General features: G+C 38.0%; 1 long non-coding RNA gene across 1 annotated transcript; it reads right to left on the reverse strand.

The window, feature by feature from the left end:
* Positions 1-417: 417 nt before the first annotated feature.
* Positions 418-7,880, reverse strand: LOC126952894 (uncharacterized). Its single transcript, XR_007725060.1, has 2 exons — positions 7,781-7,880; positions 418-663 (listed from the first exon to the last, which is right to left on the reverse strand). It is a non-coding gene; the product is annotated as an uncharacterized LOC126952894 (long non-coding RNA).
* Between the last annotated feature and the right edge of the window lie 14,543 nt (positions 7,881-22,423).

Raw genomic sequence — 22,423 nt, forward strand, 5'->3', positions numbered from 1 at the left:
GACTCAGTCATGTGAGCTGATACTTTCTTGAGTCCCTAAATCAAATAAGACAGTTATTAATAGTAAGCAAGTTCTCAGATTTTTTTGGTTCTAAGGTTTTAGCTGAGTGAAAGTATTAATAGTAATGACAATAATCACATAAATAACTTGCATTTGAATAGTGATTTATAATTCTCAATACATTTTTCTTAGCATTATCATTTATTCCTCACAAAACCCAATGGGGTAGGCAGCAAACATATTAGCAATGCCATTTTATACATGATGAGTTTAAATTCTCAAAAGTAAAAGTTAGGTGATTTGTCCAAAGCCATATTTGTAGAAGTCGATGGGGCTAGGACTGCAACACAGACTTTATCCTTCGTTCAGTACATCCATGTATATTCTTCATGTTATTTTAAAGTGATGTTTCTATTTGGAAACTGTAAACTAAGGGAAAAGTGTCAAGTCTAGAAGTACATGTTTCCTTTGCCAACATCAAGCACCATTCCACTGCCACGCTTCAGTGACTCAATCCATTCTGCTTTCAGGTTGAGTGTTCTGCTCATTGTGAAAAACTTCTTCATGATCTGAAAGGTGAGACGGCAGTTGAAGATTCTTATTCTCACTCTGCTCCCAACTGTCTTCTGATCATCTTTTAATTCCCATTTACGTAGTGGAGGACTAGGGGAGAGGTGGGAATGGTTAATGGGTACCAAAAACACTTAGAAAGCGTGAATAAAACCTACTAGTTGGTAGCACAACAGGGTGATTATAGTCAATAATAACGTTTTGTACATTTTAAAATAACTTAAAAAGTGTACTTGGAATGTTTGTAACTCAAAGGATAAATGCTTGAGGAGATGAATACCGCATCTCCAAGATTTCCTTATTTCACATTGCATGCCTGTGTCAAAACATTTCATGTATCCCATAAATATATACACCTGCTATGTGCCAAAAAAATTAAAAATAAAAAACTAAGTAAATTCTCATTTCTCTTTCTTTCTGAGCACCTACGTAGTCTAGATGAAAGTAGACCTCTTATTAGCCCTTTTTTTCTTTTTAATCTCCTATCTCAACCCAGGAAATATTAAAACATTATTTCAAACACATTGGTCTCAATTTAGACCAACCTCAAATTTTACTTACCCTTTAAAAAATTGTTTGATTCTAATCCTTCTTCAAATTACTTTCCAGACTCTCTAATTTTCACACCCAACCTTCTTTTAAAAAATATATTCCCTATCTTCTTTCTTCTTCATCCTGTTCTTGCTTTAATCATTTCATTAAACATTGTCATTTTGCCAAATTGTCTTCTTTCTTCCCATCCTCAGAGACTGCCAAAGCTTTCAGCCTTCCTTATCTTTTGCACTGAACTCACCTATCCCTAGTGCTCCTATAACCAGTTTTCTTTCCAATCTAATCTTTCCTCACATTGCTGCAGAATGTTCTTTCCAGCCCAAACTGATTCTGACAGTCTCCAATGCAAAGCAACCTCTGTTGACTTCCATGACCTGCAATATGTAATCCAAATTCCTTAGCTTGGCACACAAGACCCATCACAAGCTGGTCCAAACCTCATTTTTGAACTTTATTTCCTGCCTCAATCATTCTTTCTCCTTTCATGGCTCCATGCAGGTGCAAATGCTATTTCTTCTGCCTGGTAAATGCTCATTCATCCTCTAACACCCAGCTCAAGGGTCACCTTCTCCCATTCCCCTGTGTGATTCCAAAGTATGTTGATTATACCCTTTCAACAGTTCTCACCATATGGCAATACTGTTTTTCCATTTATGTGTCTGTCTCCCCAACTATGCTGTGTTTTGCTCACTGCTTGGCACATAGTAGGTTCTTTATAAACTTTTCAGTAAGTATTGATATGAATAAAGAAATTCATGAATGAAGTAAGGGAAGTAGGTAATGGTATAACATAAATATCAACACTTATGTCCTTTTTTTATTCACCAAGAGGGAATAAAAGTCCAACGTTACAATAAATAACTTACATGAAAGTGTGTGTGTGTGTGTGCATACACACATTTGCCTCAGTAACTATTCCCTAAGTGTGTTTCAACTACTGTAGTTTTAACAGCTGTCATATATGTAAATATTGCAATAAATTTGAGGTTGCAGTTTTATGGCACTGAAGTGAAAATGAAAAATTCCAGTGAAACACTAGACTGCAGCAGTATCATAGAGGCTAAACATTACAGAACACTATCACAAGATGTAAAACCATGTGAAGTCGTGAACCTTTTTTAATCTCTTATAAAAATGCACTTTTAAGGGATTAATAACATAGCTTCTATAAGATATAAAAAGATAGATATAATATGTAAATAAGATATAGAACAATAGGAGCATATCACAAAAAAGTAGATAAAATTGGATCAAGAAAACTAAATATTCAATAATACGTAAAAATTATTTCTCTTTATTCTTTTATCTTTTCAAATTTATCTGTAACATACATGTATTATTTTAATAATGGGAAAGGCAAGTAAAAAATAGTGTGCTTACATAACTGTAAGCTCTTTAAGTCAAAGAAACAGTTTAACCAGTGGCCAAATAAAATTTTTAGCTACTTTGCTATTTCAATGTTATCATTAACAAATTTAATGTTTTTATATTTCTTTAAAAATAAGATTGTTTTCTTCTAATTTTAAGAATAACTTATTTGTTGTGGTGAATATCTAAAGGACAAAAAATTTAAATTACTCATAATTACACTAGCTACAGCAAGTGGAATTACGGCTTATTGACTAATTGTTTCAATATATCTTCCTTATTCAGCCATATAGCATATACATTTCTGTGTCCTTTTATTTTAACCAATTAGTCTGTCTGAATTTCTGATTATTTCCTTAGGAAAGTTAGTCTTTGTATAGAGATGATTCCCAAATTTACATCTCAAGTCCTGACCTTTCCACTGAGTTCCAAATATAAGCTCACATATAAAACTTCTTCCTTAACGGCTTCAGGCATTTCAAAATCTAGCAGGCATCTCAAATTCAATCAGGCCAAAGCAACAACTGACTCCCCCTGCCACATTTCCCTGTTGAAACTCTCCCTCCCAAGTGTTCCCATGTCATAAAAGAACCCCAACATGAGTAGGCCCAGTTGCTTAGGTCAATAACCCACGGATCATTCTTAATTTCTCTCCTTGCAGCTTCCTCCATCCAAGAGCTATAGCACCCCATTCAAAATGTGCCCTTCAAAGCTTTTAATCTCTCCTGGTGCCTGCCACACTCTTGTGTAGTCTCCATCATCTCGTCTCTAGACTGCTTCAGTAATCTTCTCATTAGCCTTTCTACTTGCAATCCTGCCACCCTATGAAACCTGTTCAAGAGTACACTACAATATGAATTATTTTGACTTGTATGTAATATGACTGGAAAATGTCAGTCATCACACTGAGACTGAGAGCTAAGCTGATAGACATGCCATCTAAGGCCCATGCCTCCCCCTTGAGCTCTTCCCATCAGTACTTTGCAGGTAAATGTTTAAAAAGTGGGAGTAATAAAAGTCCTGGTTTGTAGCATTTGCTGATTACTCTGGTGTACATACTCCTCTGGTATAAATACTTACTGATTTCAAGCTACCAGTGTGATGTCACTGACCATGGAATTGAAAAGAGATGTTTGTAATCAGCTCTTAGAGGCAGTATGAGGATTTTTGCATCGATGTTCAGCAAGGATATTGGTCTAAAATTCTCTCTTTTTTTTTTTGTATCTCTGTCAGGCTTTGGTATCAGGATGATGTTGGCCTCGTAAAATGAGTTAGGGAGGATTCCCTCTTTTTCTATTGATTGGAATAGTTTCAGAAGGAATGGTACCAACTCCTCCTTATACCTCTGGTAGAATTCGGCTGTGAATCCGTCTGGTCCTGCATTTTTTTGGTTGGTAGGCTATTAATTATTGCCTCAATTTCAGAGCCTACTATTGGTCTATTCAGGGATTCAACTTCTTCCTGGTTTAGCCTTGGGAGAGTGTAAGTGTCCAGGAAATTATCAATTCCTTCTAGGTTTTCTAGTTTATTTGTGTAGAGGTGTTTATAGTATTCTCTGATGGTAGTTTGTATTTCTGTGGGGTTGGTGGTGATATCCCCTTTATCATTTTTTATTGCGTCTATTTGTTTCTTCTCTCTTTTCTTCTTTATTAGTCTTGCTAGCGGTCTATCAATTTTGTTGATCTTTTCAAAAAACCAACTCCTGGATTCATTGATTTTTTGGAGGGTCTTTAGAGGCAGTATGAACAGGTCACAGCACATCACTGGGACCCAGCACACTGGGTCTTTTTGCTCCCAGTGCACACTCTTCTGCTTTAGAACCTTTGCATCTCTTCCACCAGGACCAGACGTGGCTGGTTACATATTGTTATTCGATTATCAGCTGAAATATCACCTGTGGTAATTAATTTGATGAGTCAACTTGGGTAGGCTACAGTGCTCACTTGCTTGGTCAAATAAGAGCAAGACCAACTTGCTTGGTCTTCATGACTGCGAAGATAAATTTTAGATGTGATTAGTCAGTAGACATTGAGTAAAGCATCTCATCCTCCATAATGTGAGTGAGCCTCATCCAACAGTTGAAGACCTTAAGAGAAAAGACTGAGGTCCCTGAAGAAGAAGAAATTCTTCACACCTGTAATCCCAGCACTTTGGGAGGCCGAGACGGGTGGATCACGAGGTCAGGAGATCGAGACTATCCTGGCTAACACGGTGAAACCCTGTCTCTACTAAAAATACAAAATTTGGCGGGTGCGGTGGCGGGCGCCTGTAGTCCCAGCTACATGGGAGGCTGAGGCAGGAGAATGGCATGAACCCGGGAGGTGGAGCTTGCAGTGAGTGGAGATCCCGCTACTGCACTCCAGCCTGGGCGACAGAGCGAGACTCCGTCTCAAAAAAAAAAAAAAAAAAAAAAAAAAAAAAAAAAAAAAAAGAGGAAGAAGAAATTCTGCCTGCAGACTGATTTCAGATGCGGTAGTGCAACGTCACTCCTTCCTTGGGTTTCCAGCCTCCTGGTCTGGTCTGCCCTGCAGATTTCAGACTTTCCTGCTTCTACAATCATGTGAGTCAATTTCTTTTTTTTTCTTTTTTTTTTTTTTCCTGAGACAGAGTCTCTCTCTGTCGCCCAGGCTGGAGTGCAGTGGCAGGATCTCGGCTCACTGCAAGCACTATCTCCTGGGTTCATACTATTCTCCTGCTTCAGCCTTCCGAGTAGCTGGGACTACAGGCGCCTGCCACCAGAGTTATTTCTTAAAATAAACCTTTTTCTGTCTCTGTTTCTCTCTCTCTACACATACATATATGTATGTACTTAAGTGTGTAACTATCTATCCATCTATGTATCCATCTGTCTATCCATCTAGAGAGATGTATACACATCCTACTGGTTGTTTTTCTGGAGAACCCTCACTAATACATCACCCTTCAAAGAGAGTTTCCCTGACATTCCCTGGTCACTCTTTAACATATTACTCCAATTTATTTTCTTCACTCTATGTATCACTTTCTATAATATTTTACTTATTTGTTTATGTACATGGCTATTGTCTGTTCTCTCCCGGCCCCACTAGAATTAAAGTACTATAAGAACAAGTACCTGGCCTGCCTTGTTAATTGCTGTATCTATCATCTTCTTTGCCTGTCACAAAGTGGTGTTTTTCAAAAGTTTGGTCAATGAGTAATGCTAAGAAATGTAGTTAGGGGGTCAAAGAAGATATTTTTTAAAATGTAAGACTCTTGGCCGGGCGTGGTGGCTCAAGCCTGTAATCCCAGCACTTTGGGAGGCCAAGACGGGCGGATCACAAGGTCAGGAGATCGAGACCAGCCTGGCTAATATGGTGAAACCCCGTCTCTACTAAAAAATACAAAAAACTAGCCGGGTGAGGTGGCGGGCGCCTGTAGTCCCAGCTACTCGGGAGGCTGAGGCAGGAGAATGGCGTAGACCCGGGAGGCGGAGCTTGCAGTGAGCTGAGATGCGGCCACTGCACTCCAGCCTGGGCGACAGAGCGAGACTCCGTCTCAAAAAAAAAAAAAAAAAAAAAATGTAAGACTCTTGGTACTTTAAATGGTTTATAGAAAGCTTGTATCAGTTAAAACTGTCATCAGTGTCAGTATTAGAGCGACTATCTCAATATTCTCTCATTTACATCCTGCATTACTATTTTGGACAAGTTCTGCTAATATAACAAACCCCTTAACCATCCCTTATGTCCTACTAGTCCACTGCTCAAAAGAATATCTTCAGATTAGACAACCTGACATACACATGTATCTCATAGCATGATACAAAACACCTCTTTACTTTCCTTCTACATGACCAACTATTTCCTTCTAAATGACTCAACTGAAATGAGGCTATTTCAGACAGACATAAGAGAGTCATCCTCCCTTTCCAACTATCTCAGTTTTATTTCTCTCCATCCTAGCCCTGGGGTCAAAGAGGGATCTCCAGTAGCCTTGCAATCCTGCAAAATAGGAGGGAATCAAGAAAAACAGTTCCTCCAGACCTAGGCTTACAGCAAAACATTAACACAGCAATTAACCTGCTCTTATAACATGATACTTGTTCTCTGTCTCTTCCCTATACTTGAAGAGTAGCTGGTTATTGTAGCTCTGTATTACATTTTTAATAACCAGTAAAGCAAGCCCCCCAGAATACCTCTTCAAGCATTTCTTTGATTTTTTTATCTTTTTTTATTCTCAGACTATGGTCTCAGAAGGGAGATTGGGTGAGCAAACCCCTCTAGTATAGGGTTGGGCTGGCAGGTGGGATGGAGGATGTGTGAAATGTCGTTGTACCTCCCCTTGTCCCCCCTAATCCAGGAGACAAAGTGATATCTCATTTTAAGTTGGTAACATGTTTTATTATATTTATTAGTGACATATATTTTCCTCATCTGTGAGCTCTTATTTACAGGCACTTGGACCTTTTTCCTATTGGTAAACTTACTGGTTGGCATGAGCTCTATTTAATGACATAACCCTTTGTCATTTTTCTGAAAATACTTTTCGAGTTTATTGCTGACCCCTTAATTTTGCTTATGAAAGGATTTAATGTATCACAGTTTGGGCTTTTTATATTGACTTTTTTCTTCTTTAGTGATTACTTCTTCTTTTTCTGAAATCTGGAATTATATTATTATTTATATAAATTATCATTTTATTTTTTGACATTTTTAATTTTCTGAAATGTGGTTATAATATTTGAACATAGTTGATTTAATCCACTGTTACAGCAGCATTCATTATATATCTTTGTAACTTTTTTGATTTTTCAATTGTATTTTTATTTAATGATTTCATTTGGTTTATTGGAGTTTTGTTTGTTTGCTTATTGTTATTTGCAGTGGTACTGTTGTCATATAGAAAATACTTATCATAATTAGGATTTGTTTCTAGTTTTTTTTTTCCTATTTCTTGAATCTGCCTTTTGGTTCTTGAATCAAAACCATTCTGCTTGTTAATGTAGCCCTGTATTACATTTTTAATAACCAATAGATCAAGCCCCAGAATACCTCTTCAAACATTTCTTTGATTTTTTATCTTTTATTCTTTTATTATAAGCATCTTTAATAGGTGCTTATGAACTCAAGAAAATCCCACTAGGAGTTCCACTGTCATACACAATAACTAGAACCTAGTATGAGAAAAATGTCTCCCTTTAAAATGTCAAGGCTGTTATCCAGCAACATGAAAAGACGACTGACTCTTAATTAAACTTAAAAAATTATGGTAAACAGGTTAAATGAATTGATGATAGGTGAAAACTACAGAGAAAATTTTGGGTAAATACCTGATTTCTGGATCCAAGGCCATAATACCAATCTCCCCATCTCCCATCTTCACACAATTGAACATTCTGATTCTTAATGAGCACATATTCTTTGTGATGAAAAAGATTTTGTCTTCTTTCAACACTCAGTTGTATATGCTACACATTCAGATCCCTGAAGTAAATTTTAGACCTTGCATCTACAACATAGTACGCATGAAAAATTCATTTCAACTTTCATTTGAAGTGTGAAGGAAGCATTATATATCTTATAATACAGGAGGGAGATTACCAAAGGAAAGAGGAAAATGATCAAATTAAGCAAATCTCATAACTCTTTCCTTTAAACAGAGGGGTAAACCAAAGCTAAAAGCATTCCAATGCATGACTCAATTCTCCTCCTGATCCTGTATAGTTAAAGATTGTGTGTTCATAGAAGGCTCGCTTCACTAAGGAAACCACAGTGAATCTATTATGCAGGAGCTCTTATTTCAGGATGTTGCTGCAAGAATTCCTTAGGGTTTTTCCTGTAACCTTGAGCAACCTCTTTAGACATCATTCACCAGTTACACACAACTATATATAATCATACACTACAAGGCACAAAAAATTTCCCTTACTTTCAATTAGATTAGAAAGCCATATTTTTCTAAAAAATATTTTTAGTCCTTTTCCCCCCAAAGTTTATAATTACTTCTTTTATTTATGATTGTATGGAACAACTACAGTTCTTAAATTAAGAGGATTTTTCAATGAACTTTAACCTTTCTGTTGCAGGGCAAGCATAAATACTCGATTGTCTTTTGATTATTTATCAAGGGCTGGGCTGTGGGCTTAAAGTCTCCCATTGCATTTTTTAAATTTACTAGATGTTTTGGAAATACAAGAACAAAGGATAGCTAGAACTCCAGAAAAATGTGGTATCTGATGAAAACATGGGAGTTTTAAATCTTACCATTTCCCCAAATTAATTTGCTTATAATCAATTTCCTTCTCACTTAGAAAAAAATATTTCCTGGCCCCTAACTAAAGAGTCAATATTAGAAAACGCTTCACAGAAGCATAAATACTGGAATTCCTGAGAAAAACAAAATTTTTCTTCAAGTGGGATTAGAACTCTATTAATTCATTGGATAATGACAATTCATTTTTTTCCTTTACTCTTGCAATAGTGCAATGACTGCATCTCTTTCAATCTAAGAAGCAATTGCACCACTATTGTTTTATCATGATATAATACCTGTGTCTGCCTGTCAAATACAGTATATTGAGTTGAGAGCTAAGTTTGAGAAAAGTAGTATATAAATACGGCTAACTTCCCCTTCAAGTCCTAGAATAAGAACTTTAGACCTTCTTAGAGATAATTGTTAACAGTGAGGAATTCTGACTTTACCACATTTTTTTCAAACAATAAATGTGTAAAAAGTAATTTATTATTTTTTAAAATGTGTACGTACACATAATAGCAGGAAAAATGTTTATGTATGCACTTATTATTTGTAGAAAAGTGTATACATATTTATTATTTGTAAAAAGTAAGAACATCATGAACCTCATACTGTCTAGTAAATATATAAATTGATCTTTAAAGCCTCTATTAGTGATATAGGATCAAATCAAGATTATTAAAAGTGAAAATGAGTTTGGTACAATGAAATTACTTCTTACAGGCAGCATATTATGAAACTCTTATCATGCCCTGTTGTTTAACTGGAAGAGTTTCTACAGTTTAGGATAGAACTGGAAAGACGTCACATAATAATTGATGAAGACATCTGAATAGCTTGTATTAAGAATACATTCACACTTTACTTCTTTCATTGCCAGAACTTTTAGGCCATCCGTAGAAGCAGTAAATTTTACCTAAGGTATTTAGAAATATTCAGGAAAAATAAAGATGCACATTCTGGAAAAAAACAGTTCAAAATATGCTTAAAACACTTGTGTTTACACACAAGGAAAGGAAAAATAAAATTTAAAGCATGAGAAAATTAAGTGACTTTTGTGGGCTCTTACACATTACCTGTAACAAAAGGGAACAAAGTCATTGTGGTGTTTTTTTAATGAACAAATATATTTTTATAAAACATGAAAAATTTCTGAAAACCAGTAACAAAGATATCTGGTATATGCAACATCAACATTCATTTGACACATTTTTATTACAAATTTAATATATACTAGATTATACTCAGAAACTTCCAAAATTTCCATTGCCTCCTAGAGTCATGATTCTTAATTCCAGCCTAGAAAGCTTTTTTTAAATGCTTTTGTCTGAGTCTTTTTCTTGGATAATTCAGTATCTCTGAAGGTGGAGCCCAGGTATTGGTGTTTTGATAAGAGTTTCCCAGGTAAATCTACTGTCCAGCAAATGTTGGGAAAAAATACCAAATGTCTCAATCTGGCATTCAAGGCTTAGCTGTTCAAGCCTTGGCTCCCATTATTTTCCTATCTGAGTGTATATTTCAATCTGCATGATTTAATTACTACATTTGCCTTGCATTTTCCAATCTCTAGACACATCTTTGCTAATGCTATTCCTTCTGTGGATTTCTCATACCTCATACTAAAGTTTAACCACTTGTTAAGACCCTTACAAGACACTAACAGCTACTGAGTGCCTATTCATGTTCAATCTTCTCATTCTATAGTAGTATTTACATTCCATGCTATATTTCACAGCCAAGTGGAGAATGCGAGTAAGCTAAAGGTGAGAGTAAAACGGGGCTGTGATAACAAGGGTAGAGAGTGCTGTGAGAGAGCACATAGTAATGGGTCTGGAATTGGTGGGTTCTTGGTCTCACTGACTTCAAGAATGAAGCCATGGACCCTCACGGTGAATGTTACAGTTCTTAAGGATGGTGTGTCCAGAATGTGTTCCTTCAGATGTTCAGTTGTGTCCATAGTTTCTTCCTTCTGGAGGGTTTGTGGTCTTGCTGACTTCAGGAGTGAAGCTTCAGACCTTCGCGGTGAGTGTTACAGCTAATAGGACTGCACGGCTGGAGTTGTTCATTCTTCCTGGTAGGTTCATGGTCTCACTGGCTTCAGGAGTAAAGCTGCAGACCTTCACGGTGGGTGGTACACTCATAAAGATGGCGTGGACCCAAAGAGTGAGCAGCGGCAAGATTTACTGTAAGGAGCAAAAGTACAAAGCTTCCACAGTGTGGAAAGACACCCCAGCCTGCTTTTATTCCCTTATCTGGCCCCACCTGCATCCTGATGATTGGTCCACTTTACAGAGAGCTGATTGGTCCATTTTACAGAGAGCTGATGGGTCCGTTTTGACAGGGTGCTGATTGGTGCATTTACAATCCCTGAGCTAGACACAGAGTGCTGATTGGTGCATTTACAATCCTCTAGCTAGATATAAAATTCCTCCAAGTCCTTACCAGATTAACTAGACACAGAGCACTGATTGGTGCCTTTACAAACCTTGAGCTAGACAGAGTGCTGATTGGTGCATTTACAATCCTCTAGCTAACATAAAAGTTCTCCAAGTCTTCCCCAGATTAACTAGACACAGAGCACTGATCGGTGTGTTTACAAACCTTGAGCTAGACACAGAATGCTGATTGGTGTATTTACAATCCCTTCGCTAGATATAAAGGTTCTCCAAGTCCCCACTAGACCCAGGATCCCAGCTGGCTTCACCTAGTGGGTCCTGCACCAGTGTTGCAGGCAGACCTGCCTGCCAGTCCCCTGCTGTGCGTCCACACTCCTCAGCCCTTGGGCGGTTCATGGGACCTGGCACCCTGGAGCAGGGGGCGGGTCTCCTTCAGCAGGCTCTGACTGGGCAGGAGCCCACGGAGTGGGGAGACTCGGGCATGGCGACCTGCAGGTCGTGAGCTCTGCCCTGCTGGGAGCTGGCACTGCCGGGGGACCCAGGGCACCCTCCGCAGCTGCTGGCCTGGGTGCTAAGCCCCTCACTGCCTGGGGCCAGCGGCGGCGGCCGGCTGCTCCGAGTGCGGGGCACGCTGAAACCACGCCCACCCAGAACTCACTCTGGCCTGCCAGTGCAGCGCATAGCCCCGTTCCCACCCGCGCCTCTCTCTCCACAGCTACCTGCAAGCAGAGGGAGCCGTCTCAGGCCTGGGCCAGCCCAGAGAGGGGCTCTCACAGTGCAGCAGCCAGCTGAAAGGCTCCTCAATGATGGCCAGAGTGGGCACTGAGGCCGAGGAGGCGCTGAGAGAGAGTGAGGGCCGCCAGCGTGTTGTCACCTCTCAGTAAGAGCACCTGACTCAGACTTGGAAATCTAGGAAAGCTCCTAAGGAGCTGGGGCCTGAGGGATGAATGAAAGTCAGGACAGGAAAAGAGCATGTTCAGAAGAACATGTGTGGTAGCTTAGAGTCAGGAGACAACATGGGGTATAGAGCAGGAAGTGCGCTATATATGTAAGATGGGAAGCGGTTGTTGGCAAGTCTAGAGGGAAAAACAGGCCAGGCTATGCAGAGAGTGTCAGTTTCTGTTAAGAGCTTTGGTTTTAATTAAGGAACAAGAGTGAGCTAGGGAAGAGTTTTAAGAAGAGGGTTAGCATGATAACAAGCAGTTTAGAAAGATCATGTTTGCTATGGTGTGGAGGCAAAATTGATTTGGGTGGGAGCAAGGCTGGAGACAGGGAAACCAGTTAGAAGGTTTTTGCAATAATCAAGATGAAAGATTATGGTGGCATGAGCTGGGCAGTGCCAGTGGCTTGGACTGTGACACTGTCCTGCACACAGCTGCAAATGCAGGATTGTTCTTTGTTGAGAACCCCCCAGAGAGCAGAAGAAAAAGTTTTCAGAGCCATCTGCCTGAAAGTGGTGGCTTAAGCCATGGAAGTAGAAGAGTTTCCCAAAGAAAAAAAATTAGAAGAAGGCAAAGGACAGAACCTTAGGGAATGCTGACATTTAAGGGAAGAGTTAAGAAGAGGCAAGAAATAAAGAACAGGCAAGTACTGAAGGGAAGCAAGTTAATCATGTATTGACTAAAGCGAGATTTTTGGACTCCTGCTTGACAAACTTGTCCACTGGTACCCAATCAGGCACCTGATCAGGTAGCACAGCCATCTTTTATTGCATTATATTGTGTATCTGAATTATTCACAAAACTGGAGTATAGATTCATTTAATTTTGCATACCTTGTCTTAAACATGCAGAAGTTGGGTTCAGTGTAGCACATCTTGGTGTCACCCTGATACAATATTAGTAGAGAAAAAGAAACTGAAGACCAGAAATGTTAATAAAAATAATAAAAAAGAAGGGAGGCAGAAGAGGATGACAGCAGGAAAAAATATAGTTATAACAGTTGGTAGAGATGAGGAGTAATAAACACAGTCCCCAGAATTTTATTAAGATGACATCTGTAAAGAAAGATTTCTCTGACTTTCCAGGCGGGACAGATTATATGCTCCCAGGCGCTGTGTGATTCACCTTTATAGCATATTCAAAATTTTTATAAAATACCTAATTATAAAACTAGTTAAAGTGTGCTCCCAACTCGGGCTAGAATATAAGCATCTAGAGACCCAGGGCCAAATTTGTGTCTCTAGCTACTAGAATAATATCTGACAGGTGGAACATGCTCATTAACTTGCTATTGAATAAATGGGGGAGGGTAAAGAGATCTCACATAGAAAGCACAGAAAGAGAAAATACAAGATGAAGGGAGGTGGGATTCAGAGAGATGAGAAGTATGGCCCAGAATGCAGGAGTCAACAACTGTTGTAACTCGAAAAAGCCCTAATCATAGGGTGGCCATATGTCCTGATCTGCCGAGGACGTCTCCAGTTGACACCTGTTCCCTTAGTGTAATTATTAAAAGTACCCCCTTTCATTCTCAAAACAGTCTCAGTTGTTGTGATGAATAAATATCTAGAATATTTAACTAGATATTTGAATGGAGCATCAGATAAAGAAAAAATATATATGTATGTGTTTAAAAATACAACTTTAGTTATATTTCATTTAGGGTGAAAGTTTATGGTGAGCAAAATAGTATAGAAATTAGCATTCTATACCAATTTAATTATAAACTTTAAGATGTATTAACCTTCACTGATCTCTCTTTATTTGACTAACGTTTAGTCAAATAATTGTTTAATTGTTTTATTTTAAGTATATAAACTTGGTCACAAGGTCCTGATTTTGTATTCTCAAATGCTGTTTTCACCCTGACATAATGAAACATTTTGGAGTATAACTCTGCTTTTGATAGAAGGCACTACCAGGCTGTTCTCCTACTTCAAACAGCTGTCTGTAAACCCCATTCTTGAACATCAACCACCTAAATTTGCAAATCCCTGGGAATTCTTTGGATCAAAGCATCTTTTAACTGAACAACACTATTATTAATTTGAATGTGAATTTGAAAGTTTGCCTGGTGGGTGGAATTGAATTGCCCTGCTGATTTTATTAAGCTGATCAAACTTCACTATCTCGTAGCAATTCCTTTCTATCTACTGTTCAGGATAAACAGATTCTCAAACTAATCCCAGAAAATACCGAGTAATAACTTTTCATTTCAGTGTGGGCCATGACAGGCACAGGTGAGGAGAGTTAATCAGTTGCAGGCTGTCCTGCTGCTCAACGCAGCCAGAAATGCCTCTAGAATCTTGTTATTCCACAGCAGATGCCCCAGTTTGAGGAACAGTTGGAATTTTTTCCCTGCTATAAATTTGTCTTATTCATTTTATACCCACACTATCTGGTATATAGTAGTGGCTCATTATAAAATGTTCTGGCTTTTTTTTTTTTCAGCTTTATTTAGCAAGTTTTTGTTTTAGTTTAGTTATTTTAGACACAAGGGTCTTGCTCTGTTGCCCACACTGGAGTGCAGTGGCATAACCATAGCTCACTACAGCCTCAAACTACTGGGCTCAGGTGATTCTCTTGCCTCAGCCTCCTGAGGAGCTGGGACTACATGCACACATACCATACCCAGCTAATTAAAAAAACAAAAATTGTAGAGAGGGTGTCTCCCTATGTTGACCAGGTTGGTCGTGAACTTCTGGCCTCAAACAGTACTGCTGCCTTGGCCTCCCGAAGTGCTGGGATTACAGGCTTGAGCCACTGAGCGTGGTGATTTAAGAAGTTTTTTATACAGTTTAGCAAAATGTATATAGTGTGGAAAACAGAGAGCACTTACAAATATTTGTTGAACTGATAAAATTGTTATCTACTGATTTCCCTGTAAAAGGATTTGAGAAGGCTCATATAAAAGTCATTTATAGTTTTTTTAAAGGATTAATTGAGGTCATATTTTTGAATATTATTGTTGGCCTTACAGATTTTTATAACTATGAGCCTTATTTTTATTATAATCATCATGCCAACACTTAGAGAATCAAAGTTACATAGTGAAGGAATAGTGTAGAGGTCATTCATCCACATGAAATAGCTTCCATCCTCCTCAAAGTCCTTGGCTAGTCTTCAGCCTGATCTTACCTGGGCCCTTATTTACTAAGTAGGGTGTTTCAACTACTGCAGATCAGAGTTAATTCATTTCTGTTCCTGGTTCTGTTACTCACTAATTGTGTGAATGCAGAGAAGCCTATTGTTTGCTGAGTCTCATTTTTTTCATCTATAAAATGCTACCATTGTCTGTTCTTTTATGCTCCCATAAGACCTTACATTTGCCACTGTTATCTGAGCTGTGATTTATTGATTTCTCACTGTGTCAGATGCTGTTCTAAGCTTTTTATATCTAACTCATTAATCGAAACAAAAACTCTGTAAGTTTTTCCATTTCCTTCCCTTTTTCTCTCCCTCCCTACCCCTCTCATTCCTTTTTCCTTCCTCCCATAACAAGTACATATATATATATGTGTGTGTGTGTATATATGTATATATATGTGTATATATGTATATATGTGTGTGTATATATGTGTGTGTATATATATGTGTGTATATATATCCTTCCTCCTATAGCAAATATGTATCCAAAGTTATACAGCTACTATGAAATAGAGCCAGAACTCAAGCAATATGGTGCCCAAAATTCAAACTCTAACCACTTATTTTATTTTTTGTTTTAATTAAATGAGTGCACATCTTTTCTCACCACTAAAATGAGAGGACTGTATTTTGTCTGCCTTATACCCAATTGTTTTGCTGGTATGGGGCACATAGTAGGCATGCCATCAATATTTGCCAAATATACAGCTGAATATTTGCCCTGCTATCTCAAAGAGATCACCTATCACTCCTGTGATTAGGCTATGTTATGTGGCAAAGGTAAAAAGATTTTGTAGGTGAATTAAGGTCCCTGATCAGTTGACTCTGAGATAGTCAAAAGAGAGGTTATGCTGGATGAGCCTGACCTAATCAGTTGAGCCCTTTAAAACAGACTCAGTCAGGCATGGTGGCTCATGCCTGTAATTCCAGTACTTTGGGAGGCCGAGGCAGGTGGATCACCTGAGGTCAGGAGTTTGAGACTAGCCTGGCCAACATGGCAAAACCCTGTCTCTAATAAAAATAGAAAAACTAGCTGGGCGTGGTACTGCACACCTGTAATCCCAGCTACTCAGTAGGCTGAGGCATGAGACTCGCTTGAATCCGGGAGGCAGAGGCTGCAGTGAGCCAAGATCGCACCTCTGCGCTCCAGGCAGGGTGATAGGGCCACTCCGTCTCAAAAATAATAATAAACTAAAAGAGACTCAAAGTAGCAGCCAGAGAAGCTCCTATTGGCCTCGAAGGAGCAAACTTCTGTGATGTGCAGAGGAATCACATGACAGGAAATGGCAGATGGTCTCCAGGAGCTGGGGACTTCAGTCATATGTCACCGAAAACTGAATTCTGCCAACATTCAGTGAGCTTGAAAGAGAGTCATGAGGCTTAGACAAAAATAATGTTCATGGCTAATACTTGATTTTAGCCTGGTGACACCTTAAGCAGAGATTCGGCTAAACTCATGGCCAGACTCCTGACCCATGCAGACCGTGAGATAATAAATATATGTTGCTTTTATATAGCAATTTGTTGTGAACGGTGGAAAACTGTTCCAGAGCCACTCTAACATTAAAATGTGGGTTTTGTTGAATTTCTAGATTTGTGTGTTATAATGATTGGAAATATGAATTGACTTTGGAAGAGAGAAGTAAAAAGGCTGTCCTTCCATGGCATCCACCAGCATTGGTCTGTACAACTTTCCCACGTTTTTTTTCCTCTTTACTCCAAATCCCCACTGCTATTCCTCGCTCCCCATGGGCACCCTCTTTCATGTTGTAATATGTATCTTTGGCTACGTAATGATCCTCACACAATACAGTGTTATTGAGCAATTGTGTGTGTGTGTGTGTGTGTGTGTATGTGTGCGCTCTTAATTCATATAAATGATATTGTGTAACACTTCTTATTCTACTTCTAATTTTATTCTCTCAAACTTACGATTTCAAAATGTAGCCACATTGGTACTATTCATTATTATCTAAAATTCATCTGCCACTTATCTATTTCCCTAGGTTTTGGAGCTTTACCTAACTTCCAACTGCCTTCTCCCACCAACATTACTGTGGTAAGTGTCTTCAAACATGTCTGTGTATGCTGGAGAAATATACTCAAAAGGAGTATTGACTGATCATAGGGTATATGTTTGTATGGTTTTATTAGGTGCTGTCAGATTGCTTTCTGGAAGGCTCGTTTACATTTCAACCAGCAGTGCAGGAGAGTTCCTGTTTCCGCATAATCTTACTAAAATTTAGTGTTGTTTAATTTTTTTTTTTTTTTTAGTTTATTCAATTCAATGGGCATAAAAATCTTACCTCATTAGTCATTTGAGTTTCCCCTTCTGTGACATTCCAGTTCATGTACTTTACCTATTCTCTTTCATTCTTTTTCTCCCTCAGTCTCTTCTTTTTTCTCCCTCCCTCCCTTCCTTCCTTTCTCTCTCTCTCTTCCTTCCTATTTTATTTTAATTTGCAGAAGTTTCTTATACATTCTGATATTGATCTCTTTTTACATGTATTATGATTATCTTTACCAAATCTGTCACCTATGTATTTAATCCTCAATTTTAATGTATCAATTATTTTCTTATGATTGAGACTCTGGGGATACTTTTTGTAAAAGCCTTTCCCACCACAGAATCACAATTTTTCCTTTCACATTTAGTTTATTTCATTTGAAATTTATTTTTGTATGCAATATGAGGAAGGCACCTAATCTTACTTTTCTCCCTATATGGAAATAATTTCCCTCAATACATTCAATTAGAAATCTATTTTCCCCACTAATTTGTGGTATCATCTTTTATTATATATCAACTACAATAAGCAGATTAATTTCTGGGCTATCCATTCTACTTTATGACTCTGTTTCTTTCTGTGCTAGTGCCACACTGATTTTTTTTTTTAAATAACTGTTAAGTTTGAGTCCTATAAAAAGCAGACACAAAGATAGAGAGAGGGCTGGGAGCTAGGGGAGTCATCAGACCATCATGCCAGTCTGACCTCAGGTGGAGAGGTGATGGAAGGAAAGAAGAAGGGTTGGCAAAAGCCTCTTGGGCTGCTGTGCCATTTTAAGGAGAGTTTGGCAAGGTTGTTGGAGAGTCCCGGAGCCAAAGCTGCCTATTAGAAGCCTTCCATGTCCTCCAGTATTGGACTTGCCCTACTATTCCCACCATGCTTAACGCTTGAGTAGGAGCAAGCCTATTCTCAGGCACAAATGCACCAACATGGTAAAGCATTTCAGAGTGCAGTGTCTAGGGACTGGCCCACTCACGCTTGCTGCATTGGAGATAGAGAGGGGCACCCCTTTGTTACCAATATGGTGAAGCCACATGTGGACACAAGAGTGAATCTTCTTTTCAAGACTCATTTGGTGATTCTTGGCTCCTAAATTTCAGACTAAGTTTGTCAAATTCTTCAAAACATCCTGGTGAAATGTCTATTGGAATTGTATTGAATTTTTGGATTAATTTGGTAAGAATTTGTGTCTTTAAAGTGTTAAACCTTGCCATTCATAAATGTATCATACAATTTTATTTTTTCAAGTATTGTTTTATGTAATTGAGGAGGCTTTAAAGATTGTCCCATAAAAGCCTTGTGCATTAATTGTGGTTAAATGTTATATAATTTAGAAGATTGATTGCTATTTCAAAGTCTATTCATCATTTATTGTCCTCAACACATCATGCTTTGCTTCTTTGGGTCTTACACATGGTGAACATCTTTTTTTTTGTTTTGTTTCGCACTTTGTCCTTATGATTTCCATCTCTACCATTTACACGGACATGTCTCCTCTTTGTTTAAATGGTATTATTAATAATACCTTCTCCACTTCCAAGTGTTTATGAGGGTGTCAAATAAGTCAAAGTATATCAAGTGCTTTGTAAATGGAAAAGTGCTAAATAGATTAGCATTTTCCCAGGGCTTAGCAGAAAGTGAATGCTCAAGAAATGCTTGCAGACTGGAGATGGAATGAAATATTAGCATATTATAATAACATATTTTCATTTTCCATCACCCAAATACTCTACTCGTTGTCTTCAATTATACAATGGGCATAGTCACTTGAATTTCTCAGACTCGATATCTCTTGTATTCTGTAAATGAACAGTGCCCTCTTCTTACTCCTTTCCCATAGTAACTTACATTTAGTAAGAGCTTCCATGTACATGAATGATATCTGCCTCCTGGGATGCATCTCAGCTTTTTAATATTAAGGGTGAAAATAGCCTTTTTGTGTAAGTTCAAATAAATATTTTGGATAGTGTCTTCAAATATAGCTCCAAATCTTATGAGGTTTACCATCAGCTACCTGTCACAGATTCAAAGATAGTGAAGCAGAAAGCAAACAAGAGTGCCAAATATTTTGCAAATTATGACTTTGCATTACCAAAAAAATTTATTCTAAGTGTAACATAGGGAATATGCTTGTTAAAAATTCATGGAGTACCATCTTTTTTATAATTTTACTAATTTATTAATGTGATTTCTAAATTAGTTTTCACATATCAATAAAATTATTTTAAAATATTTATAATAGCTAAAGGACAGCTTCCCACTCTAAGTCCTTATTCAGAAAGTGACATTTTCTGTTTCCCTCTACTGCTAATTTGCCATAATATGTCTCTTTTTATCATTGACTTTGGATGTTTTTGTACCTTGTGAAAATACTGCATTTTCAATTCCCCCTTAAACATTTCCCCATGATTTCTTTAAGCCATCTATTGGCCACCTTCCTTTAGCTCAGTAAAGACTCAAGAACAGTGTCTGCCTAATCCTCTATCACCATATAAATAGGTAATAAAGAATTTACAGCAAGGTCAACTCTTAGGAGGAAAATATTTAAAAGATCATTAAAGTAATTATTCCCTGGAACCCAAGGTAATTGTTTTAAAATCAGATTTCTAGAGTTGTATGGTTGTCAAATGAGCAAAAAGTTAAGAGAGTTAGACGCAAAGTGTGTCATTGGTACCACATTCGGCAGCCTTTCAAATGATAGTTTAGATTTCATGGTGAAGTCACACAGATTGAACGGCATTCATCGTGTCATTGGGTTTTACTGTGGGGCTGAAGATACAGGTTTCTCTTCTGGTTCTGCTTGATGTGATTTGAGTCGTTGGTCAAGGCAACCTTCTTGACGGCTCAGTTTTCTGATTTATACTATGCTTGTCACCCACTTAAGGAAGTTTTAGGTGAGGAGGATGGAACTCAACCTGATTCATTCATTGGTGATGCGCAGTAACTGTATACTTCCCACCAGGTTTATTTATTCTAAACTTCCAGACAGCTCCTTCTGGTGTTTGTTGGCCAAGACTTCTGTGTTATTATGGATGGCCCCAGAGCAGTTCTCGCCATTGTAGATAAATCTCCGTATGACAAATGGGAGGAGTCTGGCACAGAAAGAACACCAAAGAGCAGCACTTTCAAGTATTATATATATTTTAACCAGGGTCAAGACTTAATGAATAAGGAATGTTTAATAAAACATTTAGGAAATATAGGCACATACATAAGTGCCAAATTATCAGAAATAACACTTATTGACATAATATAAAATGTTAATACACAAACCCCCAGGATAGGACAATTTTGTGTTTATTTCTATAAAGAAACATGACTGAAGACTTACCTGGTGTCAACTGATTAAACTATATCAGAAGGTGTGTTCGTTTTCTATTGCTCCCGTAACAAATTCCCACACAATTAGTGGCTTAACACAACATAAATTTACAGTCTCTCAGTTCTGTAGATCGGAATTCTGAGTAGTCTTGTCTGGTTTCTCAGTTCTAGGTCTCACAAGGTCAAAATCAAGGTATCACCAGCCTGGCCTCTTATCTGGAGGCTCTGGAGAAGCCTTTTTCAGACTCATTCAGGTTGTTGGCTGAGTTTAGTTGCATGCAGTTGTGGAACTGAAGTCTTTATTTCCTTAGTGGTTGTGGCTGGGTGTCAGCAGGTTCTCAGCTTCTAGAGACTGCCCCCATTCCCTGGTTCATAACCTCCTTCATCTTCCAAGTCAGCCACTGCAGAAGTTCTCATTCTTCAAACCTCCCTAACCTCCCCTTCTGCCTCATCTGTCCTGTCCCCAGCAGGAGAAAGTTCTCGGCTTTTAAGGACTTGTGTGATTAGATTGGGCCCACTGGATAATCTAGGATTGTCTCTCTTCTTAATTACATCAGAAAGTCCATTTTGTTGTGTAATGTAACATAGTCATAGTTCCATGAATTAGGGTGTGGGCATCTTTGGAGGACATCCTACCTACCTTCCACAGAAGGTAAATTACAAAGAAAAAAGTCATTCCACTGGATTTGGTCTATGTGCATCCACCTTTGGCAGGCCTGGTAAGAGGCAACATACTTGGGGAGAAAATCCATTATATGATGCTTCCAATGGAAGCCTCATCAGTGAACCACCTCCCAGTTGAGAGCAGAGTTCAGTAGCCACAGAGTCTACTTAAAAGATCAAACAGAAAATTCGTGGATTTTTCAGTTTTTAGCCTCTGGAATGCATCAGTGTCATTATTCAAAATGCAATATTCCAATCAATGGTCCATACTTAGGTAAAATTATCTCCTAAAATAAATTTTCAATTGATAACTTTTAAAGTAAAACAAAAGGCAGCCATCCAGGGAGAAATATTAGCTTGCTATATGACATTGGTGTAACCAGTGCTTCTCAGACTAGATTTCTTGTGCCTTGTGCCTCTGGGCTCAGAACTGAAAAGCTAATGAAAATTTCTGTTATTTAAACTAGCTTGGGAAATAAAAATGAAGAATTCATTAGAAGGTAAATTCCCTAAGGAAAAAGATGGAGAATTTTATTCACTGATGTATTTTAAGCTCCTAGCATAGTCCCTGACACAGTATGAGCATTTAAGTAACATTTGTTGAATGAATAAATGAATGAATGATGAATAAATGAAAGACATTCTATTATCAAGTACAGATTAACCTAATCTGGACAATCTGTCATTACTTTGATTTGTGTCCTTGTTCATAAACAAGCTGATGATGTGATGTAAAAATACATATAAGGAGTTATTTTTCATGGACATCTCTTACAGTTTTCTTAATGCTATCGATCTATTATTACAATACGACAACCTCTGTGACTATACTGTGAACAGACTTGTCTCATGGATTAATAAAAAAGTATTAAATAACACCCAAACTCTAAATTATATGTGCTAATTCTGTTCATTATTTCAAACCTTCGTATTTATAAAGACTATTTCCCATAATTATTAC

This window comes from Macaca thibetana, chromosome 4, assembly GCF_024542745.1.
Source record: "Macaca thibetana thibetana isolate TM-01 chromosome 4, ASM2454274v1, whole genome shotgun sequence".
In the NCBI taxonomy this organism is placed as follows: Eukaryota; Metazoa; Chordata; class Mammalia; order Primates; family Cercopithecidae; genus Macaca; species Macaca thibetana.